Genomic DNA, 15,684 nt, shown 5'->3' with positions numbered 1-15,684 from the left:
GTTTGGTACTTTTATTAGTCCCATTTGGAGCAGAGGGAGGGAGGCTTAGAAAGTACAGGCGGCTTGCCTGAGGTCACGTAAGCAGTGAATTTGAGTTGGTCTTACTGCCAAGTCTACATTTCTTTCACTAAGGTGTGCTTTCCAGGAGTATCAGTGGTGAGTTCCTTCAAGTTCTGGGGAGAACTGGTGAGGTAGGTCAGCTATGGTGGCTTCATTTCTATGTGCTTCCCATTCATGGTGACAGGTAACCCAAAGTAATTCTGGATGTGGGTGCAGCAGCCAGTTGGACTGCTCCCTCTCTATGTGGGGCTGGCAGGTTCCTTCTGCTTCAGACAACTTCTTTTCTCCTTTCTACCCATCCAATCACCAGCCACCCTGCAAGACCCAGAAAAAAATCTTGCCCTGGTCCATGAAATTTACATGGGCAATTTTCCGTGTTGTGATTACTCCTCTTTTAAGTTACCTGCAAATACAGACCTCAGTACATTATTTAAGAGTCCTCAGTTGTTTCTTTAGTGATGATTTTCTTTTCTGCCAGTAGATGATAAGATCTTAAGGAGCAGAGTCCTTAACTGGTTTGACACTTTACTTGCCAGTGTGCTTGGTTTGGCACCTGGCACACAGAGGGTGTGCTTTGATTTATTAATTATAGTTCATCCTATCTACCACTGGCAGTGGAGCAGAAGCCAGTGTTTCAGCCATGAGTATCATGTGAACATGGTCTGGAGTGTTTCAAGTTGCCCTGAATTGAGCAGAGTTGGAGAACTCAGTGGGGTCCAACATCAAGACCTCTGGATTGAAGTATGAGCAGTGAAGTTCGCTGAGTTATATTTGGGTTATCAACCAGCCAAATTCCAAGCACCACTAAGAGCAGTTGCTTAATGGAATTTGGCTTTCACATAGAATCTTCTATCAGAATGATTTGTGATGACATCACAGTCAAACCACTCCAGCTGTCCCCCAGCCCCATTACTCTGAGTCCCACCTCAGAGCTCTGTATTCTCCCTGTTGATTCACCACTAATTTTTAATGTGCTTTTCTCAGTGCTGATATTCATGGAAGGCTAGACACATCTGTGGGTAGAGAGGACACCCACAGGGTACCCATGATGAATATTAATGAGTGTTCCATAATGAGACCAGGACACCTGTGTGCCAGTGGGAGCATAGAGGCAGAAAACAACGTGGACAAAGATAAAAGAATAAATGGCATTCTTGGATGGGCAAGATTCATGGATGGGGAGAATGCTGTGTGGAGTTAAGACAAACTGAGTGGATATTGGATTTTTTTTAGCTTGGCAGAGGCCAACAGGAAAGTGATGTAGGAAACTGACTAGATTAAGAGTTAGTTCTGGAGTTTATTGAGGACCTTGTCTGTGCTCAGTGTTATGTTGAGATGCAGATGTGAGGGAGAGAAATACTAGATATTAGATTATTAGGTATTTATATATAATATTAGATATTTTCCCTGTGTTGGTCTCAGATGAGAGTGAAGGAAGAAAAGGGAAAGTGAAAGTGTGCCTGGACACAAGATATAACATGTAGTGGTTCATACATGTCTTTGTTTCATGTGTGGTTATGTTTTATATTTTGTATTTCATATAAAGTGAACTTAATTGAGGAGGAATGAATGGCCATGAATAGCCAAGCATAACAAAGGGTTGTATTTCAGAGAATTGAATTAAGGCCTAATCCTACACACATACACATACACACAGGTATTCATTCTTTTAGTTGAAATCTGTAAAAACTGGTTGACCTACGGAAAAAAAAAATAAGTAATTGCTATACCCCAAGTTGGGCTCAAATTTACAACCCTGAGATCAAGAGTTGCATGCTCTACTGACTGAGCCAGCCAGGTGACCCAGAAATTTTTTAAAGTTGTAAAACATTGACAAAAATTCTTGCTGGGATTTTGCTAGGAATTTATTATACCTTTACATCAATTTGGAGAGAATTGACATCTTTATTACCCTGAGTGTTCTAATCCATGAATACAGTGTGTGTCTCCACTTAATTAGATCTTTGATTTCTTTCACTAGTGTTTTGTAGTTTTCAGCATGTAAGTCCTATACATATTTTCTTAGATTTGTATCTAAGCATTTCATTTACTCTTGAGTGGCATTGTATTTTTATAGTTGATTTTTTAATGTTGATCTTGAATCCTGTGACCTTGCTGGACTTACTTATTAGTTTTAGGAATTTCGATTTTGCTTTTACAGATTCTGAAATTTTCTGCCCAGATGTTCCTGTCATGCACAAGTAGGGACAGTTCAGTTTCTTTCTGATCTGTATGTCTTGTCTTTTCTTGCCACAGTATGATTGCTAAAACTTCCAGTATTATGTTGAAGAATAGTGGTGAGAGTGGACAGACTTGCTTTGTTCTTGCTCTGAGAGGGAAATCCGTCACTAGTAAGTATGGTGTTAGTTGTATCTTATTTGTGGATGTCCTTTATCAAGTTGAGGGAATTTCCTTCTCTTTCTAGTTTTCCAAGAGTTTTTAATCATAAATGGGTATTGAATTTGTCAAGTGCCATTTCTGAATCAACTTATATGATCATGTGATTTTTCTTCTTTAGCTTTTTGATGTAGGGATTACATGGATTGATTTTTAAATTTTGAACTGTTTTGTGTATATTGAGACTCATTGTAATAGCTCTAGTAACCAAGGCAGTGTGGTATTGGTAGAGAGATAGGCATATAGATCTATGGAATAAAATAGAGAACCAAGAAAGTGCCCCACACAAGAATGGCCAACTGATTTTTTGACAGTGGTGCAAAAATAATTCAGTGAAAGAAGTATAGTCTTTTCAACAAATAGCGCTGGGCAATTGGATATCCATGGGCAAAAAAGCTCCCTCAAAACAAAAACGAAAAGAGCCTTGACTTAAAACTCACACCTGTACAAAAATTAACTAAAAATTGACTATGGACTTAAAATCAAATATTTTTCAAAAATTTTTGGTCGTCTGTAATAGCACTAAGTAGTGTTTTATGATTTATCTATAAAAATCTTGTGTACCTATTGTTACATTTATTCTTAGATCATTTATAGTTTAATTTGCCATTCTAGGTTGTATTTTTGAAATTAAATATTCTGACTATTTGATGTCAATGTATAGGATAATTCATTTAAAAAATGTTTATGTATTTGTTTGAGAGTGAGAGAGAGTGCACATGCGCACAAGCCAGAGGAGGGGCAGAGGGAGAGGGGGAGAAGCAGACTCCCTGCTGAGCAGGGAGCCAGATGTGGGCTCAATCTCAAGACCCTGAGATCGTGACCTGAGCTGAAACCAAGAGTCATATGCTTGACTGACTGAGCCACCCAGCCACCCCGATAATTCATTCTCTTTTAAAGATTTTTTAAAATTTATTTAAAAAAATTTTTTTAAAGATTTTTATTTATTTATTTGACAGACAGGGATCACAAGTAGGCAGAGAGGCAGACAGAGAGAGAGGGAAAGCAGGCTCCCTGCTGGGCAGAGAGCCCGATGCGGGGCTCGATCCCAGGACCCTGGGATCATGACCTGAGCTGAAGGCAGAGTCTTAACCCACTGAGCCACCCAGGTGCCCCTAAAGATTTTATTTTTAAGTAATCTCTACATCCAACATGGGGCTTGAACTCATAAACCCAAGATCAAGAGTTGCATGCTTTACTGACTCAGCCAGCCAGGCATCCCTAGGATACTTCATTTTTGTATAAAAATTTTATATCTCACAACTTTGCTGAATTCTCTCATTAATCTTAATTATTTTAAAATAGTTTTGGGTCTTCTATATGGAAATCATATTATTCGTGAGTAATTACAGTTTTATACTTTTAATGAAATGGTCAATAGAGGAAATGAAAGTGCTGCTCTTACCTTGTTCCTGATTTTATTTATTTTATTTTATTTTTAAAAAATATTTTATTTATTTATTTGACAGACAGAGATCACAAGTAGGCAGAGAGGCAGGCAGAGAGAGAGAGGAGGAAGCAGGCTCCCCAACGAGCAGAGAGTCCGATGCGGGGCTTGATCCCAGGACTCTGGGATCATGACCCGAGCTGAAGGCAGAGGCTTTAACCCACTGAGCCACCCAGGTGCCCACCTTGTTCCTGCTTTTAAAAAGAAATACTTCTTTTTTATTTATTTTTTTTAAAGATTTTATTTATTTATTTATTTGACACAGAGAGAGAGATCACAAGTAGGCAGAGAGGCAGGTGGGGTGGGGGGTAGCAGGCTTCCTGCTGAGCAGAGAGCCTGATGCGGGGCTTGATCCCAGGACCCTGAGACCATGACCTGAGCTGAAGGCAGAGGCTTAACCCACTAACCCACCCTGGAGCCCCTTCTTTTTCATCTTAAGTACAAAATTTGATAAAGTTTTTGGTGGCTATTAAGAAGATCCCTTCTATTTCCAGTTTGATAAAACTTTTAAAGTCCCTAATGCTTTTTTAATCAAAAGATTTTCTGTCTCTATTGAGTTGGTTATGTAGTTTACCTACCTTCTTTTAATGCCATTTATTATGTTGGTAGATTCCAGTATTGAACTTTCGTTGCGTTTGAGAGACAAAATCTTACATGGTTGTATTATATTATGATTTTAAACATTATTTGATTCAGTTAAAATTTTATTTAACATTTTTACATCTATTTTTTATGAATTTGGCCGGAAATATTTCCTTCCTTCTTGGTTTTAGAGTCAGCATTTTGGAAGCCTCAAAAGTTGATGAGTTTATGGCTTTTTCTCTTTAAACCAGTCTGAGTATGATTGAAATTATTTATTTTTTGAGGGTTTGAGAACATACTTATGAAGACCCACTCCCCAAAAGTAAGCAATGATTTGATTACTTTAATGATTGGTTTATATTCTATTTTTCTTGAGTCAGTTTTTATATGTTTTGCTACAAAACTGTCCATTTTATTTGACTTTCAGATTTGGGGTTATAGAGTTTCCATCCTGTCTTCTTACCTACTATATGCATTTAAGACTAGAAACATTCAGGGCACCTGGGTGGCTCAATCAGTTAAGTGTCTGTCTTTGGTTCAGGTCTGATCCCAGGGTGCTAGAATCGAGTCCCACATCAGGCCCACTGCTCAGCAAAAAGCCTGTTTCTCCCTCTCCCTCTGCTGCTCCTCCTGCTTGTCCTCTCTTTCTTTCTGTCAAATAAATAAACAAAATCATTATTTTAAAAAATCTATTTTACTAATTCTCTCTTTAGATTGTCTAAACTGCTGCTAAATCCACCCACTGAGTTTTTTATTCTCATTATCTTAATTCCAGAATCCCATTTTGGTTCTTTTTCAGATCTGCTTGGTCATTTGGATTATAGTTTTCTGTTATCCTGCAGACTTTCTTCCAAGCTTGACTTTTATTTATTTAAAGCTATGTGTTTCTTTTATAATCTAACCCTATAATTTCAATGTATGATGCCTTTGCAGGTCTGCTTCTGCATCTTGTTGTTTCTGCTTGTTTTTAGTCATGGGGCTTTGCTCCCTTGTGTGGTTGGTTATTTCTGATAATAAGTTGCAAGTTTTTTATGTATTTTTTTTAATATGTGGTATTTCTTTGAGTCTTAGTAGACTTCATTGAGATTTAAAATTTAATGATTATATAAATTATTTATAGAAATTCTACACCTTTCTTTTTTACTATCTTGTTCCTTTCTTGTTTTTGACTCTTTATTTTGTATTATGAATGATTTGAGGTTTTGATTTTATAGTCTGTATCAAGTGATTCTGTGAACTAAAACTCCCTTGGGTCACGTTCTGCTGTTTATTGTTTCCGATGACTCCTGTTCACTTTGTTGTGTTTGCTCACATGTTTTGTAATTTGGGCTGACCAGCTTTTATATAGTGGGATTTAACAATGGTATTCTGTACAATATATAGAAGAGCATATCTTTCTGGAGGTGGTTTGCATTCATTTCTATCATGTGCTTGGGGCACTGCAAAGGGGCCACTTCTGTGTGGCTTTCTCAGTCAGTAGGTTCTGAGACTGCAGATAGTAGAGGGCAGATCTGTGGTTATATGTTCTTAGGAAGACATTTTTTGGCTACCTGGGTCTCAGGCCCTGCTATATAGGCTTCCATGCCACCTCCCTTTGACCATAGACAGAGATCATAGCCTTCAGATGAATTATTCCCCGTTTCATCCAGGCCCCCAGCTTTGTCTGTTGTCCTTATGTGGTTATTCAAACCCAAACTTTGTTATTTGCCTTTAATCAAGACCAGTAAATGCTCCAGGGGCAGCCCCAGCCCTAGCACTACTTTACCATTCTGGATTTCAGCTTCCTCTTTCTGTTTTTTCATTAATTAATTTATTAATTTTGCCTCTAGAGATTTTACTGCTTTCTTATGAGATCATGCAAGCATTTAAAGGATGTTTGCTTTATTTTATCCAGCATTTATTTTATTTTTTTTTTTAAAGATTTTATTTATTTCTTTGACAGAGAGAGATCACAAGTAGGCAGAGAGGCAGGCAGAGAGAGAGGAGGAAGCAGGCTCCCTGCTGAGCAGAGAGCCCGACGTGGGACTCGATCCCAGGACCCTGAGATCATGACCTGAGCCGAAGGCAGCAGCTTAACCCACTGAGCCACCCAGGCGCCCTATCCAGCATTTCTAAGCATTTGGTTAACGGGAGATGTTTTGGCTATGTCATCTACTGTATTACTGGAAATTGATATTAATTCATTTTTAGGGAATACATGGTATCCAATATCTGATTGATATTTGATATTTGATTGGAATACTTTAAAAAAAAAAATTCTGACCAGTCTTTTTGAAGATTGAAAACAGTGAAGGCAAGAACCTTATCATATTTATTTTTATATTTCTCATGTCTTGATATAAAGTCCCAATAATTGTCAAAAAAAAAAAAGAAATAGGAAGTTTATCTAGAACATATCATTTGCTATTCTCCCAAGACTGCACTCATTTCTAAGCAATGATAAATAAAATGTCCCAGCTAATCTAAAAATTGTTCTCAAGCAGACAGCTGATTAGAGTATCTTTGTTCAGGAAAAGTTTCTTCTGACTTTGTGAGTATTAAGGATTTTCTGCATTCAAACAAATATTGGCATGGAGGATAAAAATCCTATGGCTAGCAAGGCTTTTTCCTTCCATTTTGATGACTTATGTCCTGGGCCAAGTTTCATGTGGACATTTTTATTCTACAGTTGTTTGTAGACTGGATGCCTCCCAGTGCAGCATGATTCCATCAAACAATATTGGTAACAGGCTCAATCCTCCCTGCCCTGTTGGTGTGCCCACGTGCAGGAACACATAAACACAAACACACACAATACACATCCACAGAGAGTATGTCAGAAGAGCAGTGTCTTCTGGGTGAGTAATAATGAACGCCTTTAGGAATTTGCATGGCCAGAGGGAAGGCATGGCTGGGTGCAGTAGGCCTTGGGAAATGGCCACTCCAGTAACTTCTTGCCCTTCCTATGGTGTTTTCACCTCTGGCCAAGCAGGTGTGGCTTTGTCCTTGAGCTGGCTTTGCTAGGCCTTGCTGATTAATTGCTCACCAATGTGGGAGTTTAGATTTCCAGGGCAGCTACAGTGGGGGTTGGAGAGAAAACAGAGGAAGTGGCCACCAGACACAGTTGTCTATCAGCATGTCCTCTCCAGGATGCTCAGGAGATGAATATTTGAAGGCAGCCTCTGAATGAGATGGTGTTGACCACACACACTGTTGCTCTGGGCAGCTCAAGAAGCAGCAAGTGGAGGGTGGGAGGGTGGCAGGGAAGGTGGGGGTGAGCCTTAGAGCTGGGAGTAGGAGCAGAGCGACACAGGGTTTGCTCTGCGGGTGGTTGGGAGCCAGCATGGAGAGGCTACTTCTAGCTCAGAGACAGAGAGACTCCTTCCTGGGAGCTGTGGTTTATAATGTCTGTATATTTGCATTTGGTGCTTCAGAGGGGCGTTTAAACCAAGGCAAATGGATGCGGCATTGACTGTCAGATAGTAAGAGACCACAGACCCATCCCCGATCGTCTAGTTTTCTAATTGGATAGGCAGACAGGCCAAACATGCCAGGCCTTATCCCTCAAGAATTGGATGTAGCTCCAGGGAGGAGCCAGCCAGACATCAAACTATGCCTTCCCTGCTAGGTTCTGTAGGAAGATACATGTCGATTATATAACCCACAAATAAGCATTATTGGCTACTATGATAGGGATTTGGCCCTAAATGCTCTTAGCACTCCAGGTCTCAGGAGATCAGATCAGTTCCCTTATGTCTAAGCCTGAGCTTTCCTGCACATGCCTCTTTTCTCTTGGACCCACCCTGGTTTCTTTTTAGTTTTCTTAGAGAGTAGGACGTAGGACATGGGAAAAGGGATTCTGCTGACAATCCTTTTTTTTTTTTTTTTTTTTTTAAAAGATTTTATTTATTTGAGAGAGAGCAAGCGGAGGGAGGAGCAGAGGGAAACGGACAAGCAGACTCCACACCAAGCGCAGAGTCCACGGGCTTGATCCAATGATGCTGAGAACATGAGCTGGGCTGAAGTCAAAACCAGTTGTCCAACCCACTGAGCTTCCCAGGCTCCCCTCCTGATGACCATCTAAGAGGAAAAGCCAGGCAGCCCCGACCCTTGTGTCCTTAAGCAATGAGTGTCAGGATTTCAGGCGTCAGTCTTTTTACCTCTTCTGGTATCACATCTTTTCCTATCCCCTCAGTGTCTTTGGTCTTGGTTTTGACTGTGGCTCTTCGAGACAGAGGCAGAAGGGGAGACTTAGTTCCATTTGGGGTTGGACTAAGTCAATATTAAAGCGACGTGGGGGATTTCCTTAGGACCTCTAATCTCAGGTGGGCTAGTGATTTTGTCTAAGACCCTTTTCTCCAAGTGTCTCCATGTTGTGGCCTTTTCCCTAAAATATCCCTGCCTCGGATTTCTTCTATTTGCTGTTATTTGACTAATGCCAGAGATTGTTGTGTCCCTGAGATATGGAGCTTGCCCTCTGGAAGGAACTCTTTTTTTTTTTTTTTAAAGATTTTATTTATTCATTTGACAGACGGAGATCACAAGGCAGAGAGGCAGGCAGAGAGAGTGAAGGAAGCAGGCTCCCTGCTGAGCAGAGAGCTCGATGAGGGGCTCCATCCCAGGACCCTGGGATCATGACCTGAGCCAAAGGCAGAGGCTTTAACCCACTGAGTCACTCAGGCACCCCGGAAGGAACTCTTTCTGCTGGTCCCTAAAGCAACAGCAGATTCTCCAGGGCCTGCTTTGCCCTCATTAGATGGGGGTTAGTGTTAGATCCTGGACCCTCCCTGTTTGCCTGGCCATCTGCAAGTAACTGTTTACTCTGGGCAGTTCCCGAGGTGTGACAGCCACCACACAGGATCCTTCTCACTGCTGGGTTGAGAGCTACTGTAGGGGCAGGCCTGGAAGCAGAACATTTCAGAGTCCACTACACTGACCCAGGTGAGAGAAGATGGTGGTGTCCAAATCATGGTGGAGTGAGGAGTGACTGGATTTTGATTACATTTTGTAGGTAGAGCCAGCGGGATTTCTTGGCAAGCTGGATCTGGGGTGTGAGAAAAAGCAGGAAGTCAAGGGTGACTTCAAGGTCTTAGGCCTCAGCAACTGCAAGGATTGCACTGTTATGAACTGAGATGGGGGATTTATTGGGGGAGCAAATTTAGGGTTGAGGAGGGGAGGATTAAGAATTTAGTTTTATTGGGTTATGGACATTGGGGAGGGTGTGTGCTATGGTGAGTGCTGTGAAGTGTGTAAACCTGGTGATTCACAGACCTGTACCCCTGGGGCTAATAATACATTATATGTTAATAAAAAAATTAAAAAAAATTTTTGTTTGAAATATGTTAAGTTGAAATAATTTTATATATATCCAAGTGGCAATTTATATCCAACCAGCCAAAAGTAGACATTTGGCTAGAAGTCTAGGTTTAGGGAAGACACCAGGGCACTCACCAGTGTGGGTAGAGACAGAGAAGGCAGGAGGAGAGGAGAGGCCCAAGGACCGAGCCCTGGGCCGCCCCCTCCTTAAGAGGTTGGGGAGATAAGATTTTGTTCATGTCTATGCTTATTTTGTGTTTTCTGTCTCCCACTAGAATGTGAGCTCAGTGGCCCACACTTCGTAAAAATCTGTAGGATGAATGAATGCACAGCTTTATACCACCTGTGCCGTCTCTGACACCGAAGTGGGCTGTTGGCAGGCTTGTCTGCTTGGATGCCACTGAAGCAAGCCAAGTCAGCCCTGAGGTCACAAGGTGTGGGTGGTGAGGGACAACTCTGGCATATCCGCCCACCCAGCCTCCCTGGTGTTCCTTGAAGCTGCTTCTCGGGGTCCAGAAGATGAGGGCGGGGCTACTGACAGGACCCAGGAGCCCTGCAGGATGACCACAGAGGCCACAGCTTTGGAAAGTGGCTGGTCACTTGTGCCCCATGGGGTGCTCTGGGGCAGGGGACCCTGAGGCTGCTCAGAGCGGGCTCCTACAGCTCATCTTCCTGCTGTGAGTCTCTGTGTGTGTATGTCAAAGGCACAGGAAGTGCTGTAATCCTGTTATCCCTGTTCCTTCCCACCCGGGAGTCTAAAATCCAATTCCCCGAGAACATTGGCAAACATAATGGATGCAGACACAGGGGGGAAATACCAGAAGGCCTTGGGTGTCTCTGCCAGCTCCCGGTGGAGCCCAGCTCAGATGAGAGCGGTTTTGACGGATGAACTTGAGAAAGGTTCAGTTCTGTCCCAGACCTTCCCACCCTTTCCTTCCTGGGGGCTAATTGCTGTGTCTCCTCCTAGGTGGAGGCACACCCCCATCCCACTCTTGCACTTGTGCCTTTAATCCTGTACCCGACTGCTCCCCTTCTCTATATATCAGATTCCCTTTCTAGACCAGCATCAGCTCCTTTAGCGGATTTCCTGAGATCAATGCTTTCCTTTCTTAGCCTTCTTGGCTTCTCCCGGTTCTCAGCAGAGCCTTCCTCTTTTGGCGTGATCTCCACCTGCAATCTTCAGGTATAGCCCTGGGCCTGGCTCTGAGGGTACTGACCCGGTGACCCTGTGTCCAGCCTGCAGCCGCCCGTCTCCTGCGTGTCTGGGGCTGCTTCCTGCGGTTGCAGCCTATGTCTGTCTCTTCTTCACTCTTTCCTAAGAAGTTATCGACAACATGCTTTCAGACTGGTCATTGAAAATGCAACAAGAGCCTGCAGGCTTAAGGATTTATAGCATACAGACTCTTAAGAGTAATAAAGTAATTAAAGGCGAGGGCTGATGGGGAAGATACATAAAAATCACCCACAATTCTTTGACCTAGAGATAACCACTGCAAATACTTAGGTGTGTTTCCTTCTAGTTTTTATCTCATGCATATTTATAAAGCATTGCTGCGATCATACTGCTGATTTCACTTTCCACCCAGTCTGCTTCTGGGTGGGCATTACATGTTCATGAGAAATAGGCGTCATTCTGCAGGTCTTGTGCAGAGAAGCCTCAGCTCCTGGAGCACCGTTCCAGCTACCCAAAGCCAGCCCCGTCCGAGACCAGATCCTGCTTGCCCTGTGGGCACTCTGTTGAGCTTCAAGCTCTTACCCACGCTGAGCTCTCCCCGCACTCACTTGCTCCCGAAGAGGACAGTAGTTCCTCTGGTCCCTGTTTTTTTTTTTTTTTTTCCCCCTGAGCGTAGCAACATTGCTCTACGACGCCTGCCCCCACTTGGCTTTGAGCAGAAAGGACCTCCTGGATCCCCTGTCCCTTGAAGCTGAGGCCTCTGCCCACCCCTTTGTGTCAGGGACGCCCCACCCTTTTTTTGATCTGTTTTTCCATTTGGAATTCAGAGCACTTTCTGCTTTTCTCCTTTGCAGAAAGGGCCAGAGGCTGTTTACTCTCCCATTACCAGTGAAAGCTAGCATACACAAGCAGCCGCTTCCAATCGATTACTGGGAAAGCAGCTGCCCGAGGAGGGCACAGGTAGGCAGAGACTTTTCTTTACAAAGTCAGAGTCTCTTCCCCAGCAGTGACTGATGCCCTTGGAAGGGCCACAAGGAAGACTCTGTGTCCCACCGCTGGGCCCCACAAGGCTTCCCACGGTGGAGCATAATCTTACCCCTGAGGGAACTGATTGTGTCCTGTCTGTTTCAGGTTTCTCTCTTTGCACGGGTTGATGCCCTTTGAAATGTCTCTGTCCCCTTTGTTTATCCAGGCCTTGCCCACCCAGGCACGTCTACCTACCTTCGCCTGCCCCTGAGAAGCCTCTTCCTGACTCTTCTGACTCTGCTCCAGTCCATTCAGCACACTTGGTCCCTTAGCAGCACCCTTGGCCCCAGACCTTGGTGCCTGGTTAGGGCCGTGCACTGCGCCTGTGCTTTGGAAGGTTTCTTTCCGGAGCTCCTCCCACTACCCCTCCCACAGGGAATCATAGTCCTGCTCTAATGTGTCCCCCTTTTTCTCAAGCCAGCCGGTAGACAGGTGGCTCTCAGAGAGCAGGACCTATTTTATTCTGGTGTTCCTTGTAGAATTTGAAAGACAACTCGGTACATAGTGGGGCTTCAAAAAATACGGGTTGAGTAAATCTGAGAGTGATACCACAGGCCCGACTCTTTCCAGGCAAACAGTAGGTAGCACAGGCAGGCCCAGGAGGTGTGTGTGACGGATGGGAAGGGGCACTGTGGGAGGGACCCTTTAGGAATATCGAACAGCCCAGGGAGGAGCAGACCTTAACAACAGTGAAAATGCTTTGGGCAAATACCATCATGAAATGCTGTAATGCAGAAGTACAGAAACTCAAGGGCACCTGGGGATCTCTGTGGGGGAGGAAGCCTGGAGAATGAGTGTCCTGGGGGGGTGGCTCTGGGCTGGAGACCTCACCTTTGGGGTGGGGGTTGTAAGGCCAGGCTCCCCAGATTTCTCGAGATGCTGGAGGTTCCATCTCTCTAGCTGGACATGGAGCGTTGGAGTCCAGCCTGTTTGCAGGGAACAGGGATCAAGTGGAAGAGGAATCCTTTCTGAGCCTGCCTGGCTGACTGGCTCTGGCCCCAGAGTTGCTGTCGGGCTCTATGTCCCAGGGAGCAGAGAACAGAACTCCTAGGATTTAAAATGGCTGAGCCTGCTGCCGGGTCCTTGGGCTTTTTGGTGGCTACTACTGCCTTTCCCATTCTCTTAATCTAATGCATGAGACTAAATTCAACTTAATTAGAAGGATTATATGTCTTATAAATTTCATATTTAATATTCAAGCAGACGCTTTCCCCCCTCAGCATATTTATTAACGATATCCTGGGAGGAATGTTAATGAGTCATGACGTCATAAATAGTTAGACCCAAGGAGCTGGAAACAGGAACCAGGGAGGAAGGGAAAGAGGAAAACACATCATTTTAGGAACCAAAAAGGAAAGAGATTTTGTTCTTGGGTTGGGGCTTATTGTGGAGGCAGAAATTTCAGGATTCAGAGCTGTGAGCGGTGTTCTTGTCCAAAGCCGAGTAGTGTTGGGGGTGCCACGTGCGCTGGCTCAGTCTGCCTTGTTTTGCATTCGAGTGTGTGCTGTGCCTTCAGGAAGCCAAAGCACACATTCTAATGAACAATGGAAGAGAACACCCTGGCTGGATGTTGTGCCCATTCTGGAAATGGCACTGGTGTTGACTTAGCATTAGCGTGACTGACCTTAGTGCTGAACTTTGATCCAGATGCTTAATAACTGATAATCAAAATAACATGGGGGAGGGGAGCGATGGGGCAGAGAGGAAGAGCAGGAGCCTAAAAGCTCATCTCCCTGCCTTCGGAGGAACTTCTCCATGGTTATACTCCCCAGTGCCCTTATTTCTCCAGATCCACATGAGACACAAATTATTTTCTTTCCTGATGGATCTGGCTTATTGAACCATCTGAATTGAGTAGGATACAGAGAAGCCAGGACAAGTCTCCTGTCCCATCCCCTGATGCCGTCTCGCACAGAGATTGGCTTTCCAGCCCCTTTAGGGAATAAAAGACAGCTTGGCTTATACACCTCATCCCACCACCCACCCAAGTCAGCGTTCCTGCTGCCCCCCTCCCAGAGCATGCTGCTGCAGTGGTACTGGGCCTGACGGGTTTTCCAGGAACAGTGTAAGCCAATAAAAAACAAGATGTTTCTCAAATCTGCCCACTTATCTCCGGTTCTCTCTGGTACCAGCCCAGTCCAGGCTACCAGTTTCTCTCCCTTGGACGAGGCTAATGTCAAACAGGACCAGAAAAATGTGGGAGCAGCCTCCTGTTGGGTCTCCCCGACTCCAGGAGAGGCCCTACAATCCCTTCTCCACCCATAACGTGCCCTGTTTTGTAGCTGGAGAAAGTGTTTTCTCGGCCTCTGCTAGACACTCTCCATACGCTGCCTGTTATCCTCAGGATAAGGTCCTGCGCTGGGACGAGGCCTTTCGTGATCAGACTCCGGCCAACTTTCCGGTCTTAGTTATCCCTTTATCCCTTAACCCTCACCCCTGCCCTGCTTCGTGTGATCTAGCCGCTCTGAAGTTCTTGTAATTCCCCACATGTATTTTTCCCTGTCCTCTGGGCCTTTGCAAGTGCTGTGCCCTTGGCTTATCCCCTTTGTCTAGCTAATTCCTGATCAGCCTTCAGGGCCCCTCTTAGTTACCACTTAGTCTGGAGAGCCTTCCCCGATACCCACCCCTCCTCAGCTAAGCTGGGTGCCTGCACACTCTCCTACGCTTAATCTTTCCCCTTCAGGGCCTATCATGTAGATTAGCGGGTCTGCATTCTCATCTGACTCTCTGCTCCTTGAAGACAGGAATGATTGTCTTCATTCACTTCTGTGTCTCTAACACTGAGCCTCTCACAGGACACAGAGCTGAGAAATCCACGTGTGACTGACTGACCGACTGAACGACAGGACATGGAAATGGGAGGGCACCTCTACACGGGTGACTTCAGTTCCAGAGACGCAGTGTGAGAGCTTGCCCAGTGACACTTCTCCAGTTGTGTCTGCTTGCAGAATTGCAGGTAGGGCCTCAAACCTGAAAATAATAGGTACTCCCACCATTCGCATTACAGAAGCTTCCAGAAGGCCCTGTCACCAACCACTGTCACACCTTCATCCTCATCCCCAGTTTGTTGAAGCAACAGACAAGGGTGACGTCAAGATAATTTTCAGAAATATGGAGTTTAAGTCCTGGTGGCGGGAGAGTACTGTGGATTTTCCCTCCCCTCTCCGTGGGAAATGTGTCCCTGAATCTGAGGAAGGTGAAGGTAGCCTCCAGGGAATCAGCTGTAGAGACTGGAAGTGGCTGCATGGGGTGGGGGGGTGCTGGAGCTCATTCCTCCCCAGGAAGAGGAGGGGGGCTGGGTGTGCCGTGGTGTGGTTGGACAGCTCTTACGCCTCTCCCCACCCTGCAGGGCTCAGACAGCCAGCGCACACTCAACAGCAGGAAAAAAGTACTCGGTGGGGTCTGATAGAAGCCATTTCTGTTACAAAATGATCCATGGTTGTGGGTGGAGAAGGGATTCAGGCCCTCTCTTGGAGTCAGGGTGACCCATCACAGGCTGCTCCCACATTCTTCTGGTCCTGTCTGCCATTAGCCTAGTCGGGGTGAGAGAAGCTGGTGGCCAAGACTGGGCTGGTGCCAGACAGGACCAGAGAAAAATAGGCAATTTGGAAAGTGTCTTGTCTCTCACTTGTCTACATGGATTTTTTTTATTTTTTATTTTTTATTGCAGGAATATTTTATTGCAGAAATTTCCAGCAGGGCC

The 15,684-nt window shown here is 44.6% G+C and overlaps 1 long non-coding RNA gene across 2 annotated transcripts in view; it reads left to right on the top strand.

Annotated features, from left to right (window-relative positions):
• LOC116569460 overlaps positions 1-14,931 on the top strand; it is a 79,926-nt gene extending 64,995 nt beyond the window's left edge. For both annotated transcript variants that reach the window (XR_004277034.1, XR_004277035.1), the window contains exon 4: positions 14,777-14,931. This is a non-coding gene — a long non-coding RNA (uncharacterized LOC116569460). The remainder of the gene's footprint in view (positions 1-14,776) is intronic.
• Positions 14,932-15,684: the final 753 nt, after the last annotated feature.

The sequence above is a fragment of the Mustela erminea genome, chromosome 11 (assembly GCF_009829155.1).
Source record: "Mustela erminea isolate mMusErm1 chromosome 11, mMusErm1.Pri, whole genome shotgun sequence".
Lineage (NCBI taxonomy): Eukaryota > Metazoa > Chordata > Mammalia > Carnivora > Mustelidae > Mustela > Mustela erminea.
The sequence above is the reverse complement of the archived record's forward strand: the minus strand, read 5'-3'. Positions and strand labels throughout refer to the sequence as shown.